Source organism: Ischnura elegans, chromosome 3, assembly GCF_921293095.1.
Source record: "Ischnura elegans chromosome 3, ioIscEleg1.1, whole genome shotgun sequence".
NCBI lineage: Eukaryota > Metazoa > Arthropoda > Insecta > Odonata > Coenagrionidae > Ischnura > Ischnura elegans.
The window spans coordinates 124,461,753-124,471,225 of NC_060248.1; the positions used below are offsets into that span (position 1 = coordinate 124,461,753).

At 35.5% G+C, this 9,473-nt stretch overlaps 1 long non-coding RNA gene across 1 annotated transcript; it reads right to left on the reverse strand.

The window, feature by feature from the left end:
- Positions 1 to 1,018: 1,018 nt before the first annotated feature.
- Positions 1,019 to 5,884, reverse strand: LOC124155115. Its single transcript, XR_006864134.1, has 4 exons — positions 5,695 to 5,884; positions 4,206 to 4,278; positions 3,534 to 3,556; positions 1,019 to 1,301 (listed from the first exon to the last, which is right to left on the reverse strand). It is a non-coding gene; the product is annotated as an uncharacterized LOC124155115 (long non-coding RNA).
- Between the last annotated feature and the right edge of the window lie 3,589 nt (positions 5,885 to 9,473).

Sequence of the window (9,473 nt, forward strand, 5' to 3'; positions counted from 1 at the left end):
ATCAAGGCACAAAATTTTCACATGCCAATTCCGCTGATTCTCCGGAGTTAAAGGCATTGATTTGTGAACATTTTGTGTCCTGATGATAATATTACTGTCGAAACTGTCATTAATAAATATTCATTCTTGAGCGATAATAGCGAATTTTATTTTCTTTTTTCGGCTGGTAGATTGCCAGTGAGGAATATTATAGCCAAATACCCATGGAGGTTGTCTTTCTTTTTGATAATTTTTCTTCTTCGTTCTTTTCTACGAACTAGTTTGATCTACCGCTAGGTTCAGCGTGATTCATCCAATTAATCCCCGTGTTCTCTGTTTTAGCACTAAACTCGATATATCCCAGAAAGCTCCTTTTAACCCTTAAGGTGACGCATAAGACAATGACCGACATCAATTGGGTTACAAAAAATTGAAGATACGATATAATCTGTAACACTAACCTAAGACGAAATCATGGGAAATAATGCTTTCGATTACTCAATATGCCTTTTTCGCGAAAGAAGGGTAAATTTCTCAGGTAATTCACTTGTACTTCGCACTAAAGCACCGGCGTCCCTATACATTCACCCGAAATTTCAAAATTAAGAGAGTAATGGTTTATTTGACCGGTGAAATGGAATACGTTGTGACCCAAACTACTGGATCTTACTCATACGTCCGTCGCTGCCACCCACGAACCTATCCTAATTGCTTCTTTCTCTTTTCCTCCAATTCACAACTTCCGTCAGAGTTTCTTTTCCCTCTTCCGCGAGGCCAATTCGCAACTGTCATTTTCTCTAATTCTCTGAATATTTCCAGTTTTAATATCTTGTGTTTTACTCAAGGCATTCTAGGATCGTATTTCGTATAAAAAGTGACTGACGGGACGAGGTGCATGAAAATGCAAGAATACGGTTCCTTGAGGGAGAATCTATATGCGTAATAATGCGTTTCTCTCTCATATTGCCTAGCGACAGAGAGCGCAAATGTCAACAACGTTTTTGATTGGTTAATTGCATCGAGAAATAACAACACAAAATTTCACATTTGCTTCAATTTATTGTTGCATCATCAAACAGTGAGTACACGTGTGTCAACATGGCGCGCGCCCGCAAGTGCATACTAGGAAGGAATGAGGAGGTCGAGGCGGTCATTTGAGGTGTTTCCGGGTGCCGTGGTGGGAGCGGCAGGTGCTGCTCCTATCCGGACCGCATCCCCGTGGCCTGGGCGTCTCCTGCAGCCGGGAGGTGAGAGGCCAATGGCGAGTTGGCCACCGCGCTCTGCACGGCACTGCGGATCTGGTCGGCGGCCTCCGCCATTTGCTGATGGGATAAACACAACCACAATTCACGAGAGGGAAGCATAGACAGTTTACAATATGCTAAGTGCCGAATATGCTACCTTTGCGGCGTAAACAATGACAGAATTCTGTGATTAAGGAGACTCATCACTTCCAATCTTCCAGCCATTATTCGCGACTAATTGTTTGTTTGAAACCCGCGTTACTAATTTGAAATTATAGGGACACCGTGGAATTGGCCGATGCCAATATTTGCTTGAATCGAAAGTTTTACAATTAAACCTCATTATATTCACAGATGTATATAATTTATACATTAAAGATAAATACGGTAAATGTAGAAAAGAGTTTATTTTAAACACCGTGAAATTTTCCATATCATGGCGTAAGTTTTAAACGATAAATAAGAAAAGAAAAAAACAAAACACGATAGGTCGAAAGGAAGTGATGTGTCCTCTTAAATAATTAATGATGCCGAAGTTTCGCCCGCTGAGCTCAATGCAATTGAATGGCGATGATTGCAAGAGAAGCCGAGAAATTACGCAGCTGGCCATCTTGTGAAGGACCTATGAGCACTGCGCTTCATTGGATGTTCAAGTAACATTGAAATTTATTTCTCAGCTCATTTAGTTCTACTATAACTGTAATTTTAATCATAAATACTCGGGTCCTAATCGCTTAAGTTGTAGAATATAATCTCATGATAATGATAGCAGAACAAACACACACTTTAATAATTTTCCACATTTAAATCCATCGTGCACCAATCTAAGTATCAACGGATAACCGTCATTTTCAACGCCTCATTCCAGGATGGCTGTGCGATGGAACCTAAGTCGGTGTGAGTTGGTTTTAAGTGTGGAAATCACAAAAGTGTTCTACGATATGCGATATAAAAGTGCATGTGTGTTCTTACACCCACCGACTGAAAATGTTCACCTAATTAAACCTTGAGTCTATTGCTCATTATTTCATTTCAGAGCTAACAAATTCGCAGAGTTTCTACTTTATTACCGGTTTCGGCTGTTACACCATTTTCAAATACTATTTGTATTAGTATTTGAAAATGGTGTAATAGCCGAAACCGGTAATAAAATAGTTCAAACTCGGTGAATTTTGTGGAAGTAACAAAGTGTTTTTCATTATTAATATGGAGCTCTTCCACCACGTAAAAGCTTCAAGTTTCGATTTAATTTCATTTCAGAGAGTGGAATTCACTTAAAAGCAGGTGCATTGGAACCTATCTAAATAAGTTTACGGTTCTTCGCGTCGCTGAAAGAAATAGAACCCCGAATCAGATTTAAGGAGAAATAGTGGAGAACGTGTGGTGTGCAGTCAGATCAGAGTATGCCACCAAATTAAACTCCTATTCAAAACAGCGTACAGGCAGCGGAAGTCCATGTCAAAAGCATAACCAACTCAATTTTTTCAAAACCATTTGATAAATTATTTGATCAACTAATACCTACCATTCTCTAAGAAATTATGTGCCTTCGTCACATTCGACTTCACCAAAATAGTTTCAGCGGCCTTTAAACTTGATTGCAAAAAATACCTAACTTTGCGAAAGTAAGGTAATTCTTGCAAGAAGCTGGTCACTTAAGAGCCGTCGCCACGTTGTGTTGACATATAGCGATTTTCACAAAAAGTAGGTAAATAATAAGAAAATCGGAAAACTACAGTGATATTCATGATTCCATGAGTGTAGTGGCGATGAAATTTTTCGAGTAGCATAAAGGATAAAATACAAAATACAGCAGTTTTACATTATACAAGAAGTAGAGGAAATTATCTTCTATCCTTCATTGTTGCTCTTAAAATAAGAAAACTTCCTTAGTAGTGGTGCCACGGGAAAGATATGAAGGTATGAAATTGTAAAAAAATACAACGTATTAGCTTCTGACGCTAGTATGCTAGGCATAATTCAATTAAAGTTTATTACGCATGGAATATTGTTTGAACAAAATCTCAAACAGGAGGGCCAAAAAGTCGATGTGGAGAATATTCCAAATCTTTCCAAAAGCCAACGATTAAAAAACACGATATTCCTTTGAAAAAAACTTGTTGAAACAAAGCGAACCCAAAAATTAACTTCTATTTTCAACAGCACACAGACTAGTACAGACAGCGAAATTCCACATCATGAGCATAAACAACTCAAACTTTTCAACGTCATTTAATAATTAATAATATGATTAACCAATTCCGACTCGGTCTCCTACGGACTGAAATGGTATCAACGAACGCAACTTACTTGTGACTGCGCCACGGCATTGGCTTCGGGAATACCATCATGGAGACCATGCGAATTCGCCATTGTTGCGGGCAGAAGCATTTGCAGGGAGGAAAAAAAATATTGTTAAAAAAACACTAATTATAAATTGTCCCCTAATCACATTCTCTACTGTGAACTTCACATTCACAAATATATTCCATACAAGGTCGTCTTAACAGAAATACAAGCCCTTGCACAGAAATTTATAAACAAAACTGTCACATAATTAACATAAATTACACGATAAATGATGTAAAAAGGTAATTTATAACAGAGGCGAATCTTGAGCTGAATTTCCATAATTTTTCTCTGATTAGAAAATATCGCTGAAAAGTGGAAAACGAAATATGTAAATAAGCAAATATATATAAATATCTGTCGCGAAAATACTATGGATGATTGAAATGCATATTAGGTTTTAATCGTTAGTAACGTGCTAAAAATGTACGTAAAATCCCAAAGGTAAACATTTTTTACAGAATAGACCAGTATTAATATAATTTAAAATTTACAAAAAATCCATCTTGATGCCTCGCGTTTGCTCAAAGCATAAATTTGAAAATTTGTATTTCATGATATAATTTCGTCGCGGTCATTAAAATGTAAAACAATTGAATTTATAATTTTTTGAGCCTGATATTTCATACTCACCATATGCCAGGAATACTACACCAACGAGAAAGAATACAGCGTACTTATACATGGTTTTACTTATTGCTTGCACCTGGGAAAAGAGAATACCTTTAGTGCCTCAGACATTTTAAAATTTGCATTGGGCTTTTTTCATTTTTATTCTGTGGTCAAAATAAATATTTCTCTAAAAATAAATGCTGTCGATGAAAAGTTTTGACCTAAACAACGTTCATTAGTGGAGCCTAAAGTGGGGACTAGGACTTAATATGAGCAAACGCACGGCTGAACATTTCTTGCGTAGGCCGTCCAACTATCCTCATGTATGTGTTGTGGAAGGTGTCAGCATAAAAGCGAAAAATGAAGTGAATCACTTTTGAGTTATGATTACTTTGAACCTATCGTGAGGAACACACAAAAACAATATTTGTAGCTGAGCCCTGAAGAAGTTAGGATTTGTTAAGCATGATTTGGGAAGATTTTAGGATCAAAAATTAAAACAGAGGAGGTATTTCGTACTCGTCCGGCCACGCCTTGAATATGCAGCGAGCATATGATATCCGGTGTAGAAAGACTTAGTCCATGAACTTAATGAAGTACGAAGTAAAACTTCGCGATGTGTCAAAAACTCCAAGGCGCGTACAGAAAGAGTCACACAGATGTTAAACGAATTAGGCTGGGAGCCGCTAGAGACTCGAAGGCTGCGTGCTAAGCTTAGATTGCGTGAGATATTGACACTAGATATCTTTCACAACGATACACTAGCATCAAATTAGAACCCCACTACATTTCCAGTTACTCAGAAATTGACAAAGTCGAAATTGCACAATACATTTTACTCTGCCACAATTAAGTTTAAATGTCGACATATTTTATAACTAGATATAGGTTCTTTCCTGATAATGACGGTGCCTTGTTGGGACTCATCTCTGTTAAATTTATATAATAATCTCAAATAAACTTAATTTCAGCGCAGGGAAATATCATCTTATTCCTCATTAATTCTCTCAAAAAAATTCACTCGCTACAATTGAACTAACGCAAAAACGACATTATATTATCATTAGAGGTTTCTCTTAGAAAATAATAGCAGTATTATATGTATTACTCGTTTTATTATCAATAATATAAATTTGATCAACCAAATAATGCACGTATCATGTTATTTTAAATGTTACTTCTAGGCAACCTAGGTATTTCTTTCTATTGTGATTATTAAATTTGTTATTTTATATTTACTGGCAATGGGTTTAGCCTTTTTCGGTGCTATTTTCAAATTAGGTAATATCCGTGATTATACCATATAGCATAAAAATGCGAAACGCTTGAGTGCATCTCATAATCAAGATCCTTGTTTTTTGAAACGGAAGCTTCCATAGCGAGATGAAAGACGGCGAAATACAATAGAAAATCAACGACTGACGACTTGGCTAATAAAACATTTCTAAGGGCAGAAATATGAAATCGGAAGAAGCAAAGTCTGTTCACTTTCAGGATCTGGTCTACTCACCTTTTTGCGACCGAAGGATAGTGGCACACTACTGATGAAAATCCTTTTACAATACGGCTTTTATAGGAAGCCACAACTATTTATCGATCCGAAAATTGTAATCATTGCATTGCAACTCAACTCAGTGCAATCGGTACACGATTGCATTTTAGTTCCAACCGGTGGCGGTGGATGAAAGATATCATCGGCTGTATTCCTCGATCGAAAGAATCCTTCCGCTTCCTCTTGACTCGCATTCTACCATTAAATCAAAATTTGATTATTCCATTATTCGGTAGCGCACTGAAAGATTCCAATTCCTGCTTGGAGTGCACATTTTTTTCTGTGAACAAAGGAATCCACAAATTCGATAAAAACCCACGCTCTTCGCTTCGTCGGCTAGCCTTTTGAAATCCATGTCACGCGCACGGAAAACATCGACGCATTGTTTTTCGAGCAGCTGCTCAAGCTGTGGACATAATATCACGTTATCTGTGGATACGCATTCCAATGAAACTCTTTCAATAATAGAGGGAGAAAAAAAGACATGAAAATTCTCGCTGAAATGGCCCTAGTCTGGCATTTTCCCGCTAAAATATAGGCAGTGTGGGTTGAAAATTATGCATTTCCTTTTGAAACAAATTATAAATGTTTTAAATAAGAGTTACACGCGCGAAGCAATTGTATAGTGGGAGAAATATCATGTAGAATATTCAATTCAACACATCTCATATTCTGTTTTAAACGGGCAATGCAGTACTTACCAGATATTAGTTAGTCACTTACTTAGCAGTACGTGCAACACCGGATTTCAAATTGTGTCGCGTGAAGCGGTGAATTGCAAGAACGTATGCGAGAATATATATGGCAAAATAGCCCCTTTACTAACTTTGTTAGTGCATTCGCACAATTGTGCATCAGATTGAAACAAAAACGAAGATCGGATTTGGGCAATCAAATGATAAATATAACAAAGTGTAAAGCAGCCTCCATAGCCTGCTCTAGTGAATAAATAGCAGCTTGTGAAGGCTGATTAACACTTTTTTTAATTGGAAGTTAATTGCACGATTCCGATTTGCGTTTTTGTTTTAATCTGGTACATATACAATAATAAATTAAGTAATCTCCATAGAAAGACATGCATCGGTAGCCGTGAAATGTTTATTTAATTTGAATAGGTTAATATTTGGCCTGTGTAAGTCTTTTTATGATTTTTTTTATTGAAAATGTATTTATTCCTCCATTTCCACATATCCTGACTTATTTTGGTGTTCGTTTTGAAATAATATATAGCTCCGATGATGGTGTAACTCCATACATACAAAACTCGTACATTATTTGCTAGTCATATTTTTATTTATTAATATTAATACGAGTATTACGAATAATAGTGTTTATCAATTTAGCAATTTTATCTCTTTTCATGTTTTCAGGCGAGTAGGGAGGGTATCCATAGCACGGGAACGAATCGCACTGAAAGCCACCGTCCTGAAGTATCACGCGATAAAGGCAAGGCTCGCGGTGGGAGCCGCTTATCTCATTCAGGTATATTCCCATACGTAACAGTGAATATGCGTTCATTCGTGTGGAATCCCTCGCGCGACGAATCGAACTCAGGAGAATGAAGTTGATAAACGAAGAGCAGTCTTTGGATCCATACAAGACAGATTACAAGGGAATATACCATGATATATCAAGAATTGAAAAACAGTTTCTTGAAACTCCGTTTCAAATTCAAACTAATCTATATTAATAGACTTTAAAACAATTTACCATCCTCAAAGACTATTTTACTTAAATTTTTAATAAGCGCTTTTTCTAATAGTTTAAAATAAAGTCTTTGTTTATATTTTATTCTTTGTCGAATAAATAAATATGAAAATCATGGAGATTTCCCAAGGAATTCTAATTATAATGAACCGGAAGGGGAAAAATTGTGATCTGAGATCAACATTTACAAATAAATTAAATTCGAATTAATGGACCTCGTCAACCAAACATTCAAGAGGCCATCACTTAAATTCTAAGGGAAAACAATAAAACCCTTAAAAAATAATGTAAAAGTTATCAGATTGCAGCCAGAGATGGATTACGTTATGAGTATTCGTACAATGGAGTACAATGGAGTCGAGTGGATGATTCCAAAGAATTTTTAAAATAATTTTCTCACTGAAACCTCCCCTTCTGTGTGTTAGTGCATTTAAAATTTTGAAATAACAATAGTTTATTAATCTAAAATGATTATTATATATTTTAATGCAAATAAATAATATTTCAAATATTTAAAAGCATTAAAACCTAGAAGGGGAGGTTTCACTGAAAAAAACAATAAAATTAATTCAATTCGTTTAAATCTTAACCCTTAAACTTGATGGTGATAACATTTTAAAACCTTAAAAATATATAAGTGTTGGAGTCGTCGTCGTGAACATCATTTTATACATTTCATGATTTATACATTTTTCTAGCCTCATTTCTGCATGAAATCAGAATCAAAATTTAAATATTTACAAAAGTTCTGATCAAATAACAATTGAATTGAATATATACTGAATTTTTGTAAGGATTAAATAGTTTGTCACCTCATTCATGTGTTTATGCTACAAAACGCTAGAAATTTTGTCCTAGTAAAAACATTCCTTAGTGTATAATAAATTACCTCTCCTTTGACTTGCAATATGAACTGTGCAATCAGACTTAAAATCTTTTAAAACTGAGCTATTACGGGCGTTTGGGGCGAACATTTCTCGAATCAATTTCTAGCTAACAGTTAAATCTTTAACACTTGAATTCGGCTTGAGTGTTTTAAAATTTAAAATCTCAAATTAGACGCAATTATACTATAAAGATTGAACGTTTAAAATTACCTCAAAGTTAATTTTTGTCTCACATTCTTATTCACATTGCTGTTTTTATCTTCGCATAAAAAGTTTTGCGGTATAAATGTAAAATGGCATTTTCAAAATGACATATCACAACTTATTAACATGTTTCATATTCAAAACTTTCATGGTAAGACCTTAAATGTATTGAATATATTATAAAATACAGTTTAACCATGCATTCGGAAGCTACTGAAAACAATATAAAAATGATTTTCTGCTTCACCCTCTATTAATTTATTAAACTCGTAGAAAGTCTTGCGGATTTAACTTTAAATCTGCTAATTCAAATATCGTAAATTTCGTAAAAACTGAGCTTCGTGTTCAGATATTTCAAAGCGTTTCAATTTCATTGAAAAGTAGCGATTGATATTAGAGTCTAACACAGGAGGAATTGTGATCAACTAATGCTTCCGTGACGAATTACTTTGTAGAAATAATCATTTTCTTTAATTTACAGGTCATATGGAGTAGCAAACATATCTATTTACAGTATCACAAATATGAAAATTCAATCTTACTTTGTACCCTATTTTTCAAACATTTCCCCCCCTGGTTTTGGGCCCCCTCCCCTAACAAAATTCCTGGTTACTGATCCCTAAGGACGCAGGGATGTGATCCGATACGTAAACGCACACTGAAGCACGAAATTTCAATAGTTTCGGACCGCTGTCACTTAAAGGCTCTCAACCGAAATTACACGAAATGAGACAGCACGAAACCTCCTCAAATCTGAAATGGCTAATTGAGGAAAAAACTGCTGATTCGAAAAGGCCTCCTTACATGAAGAAATGCATCCTCTCTTAGAGTTTTATTTTCTCTCGCAAGAAACCATCTTGTGGTTTTTACGATGCATGAACGATTTATGAAAATAATATACTTTTACAATAGGGTAGTTACCTTCATCAAAGAAAACGA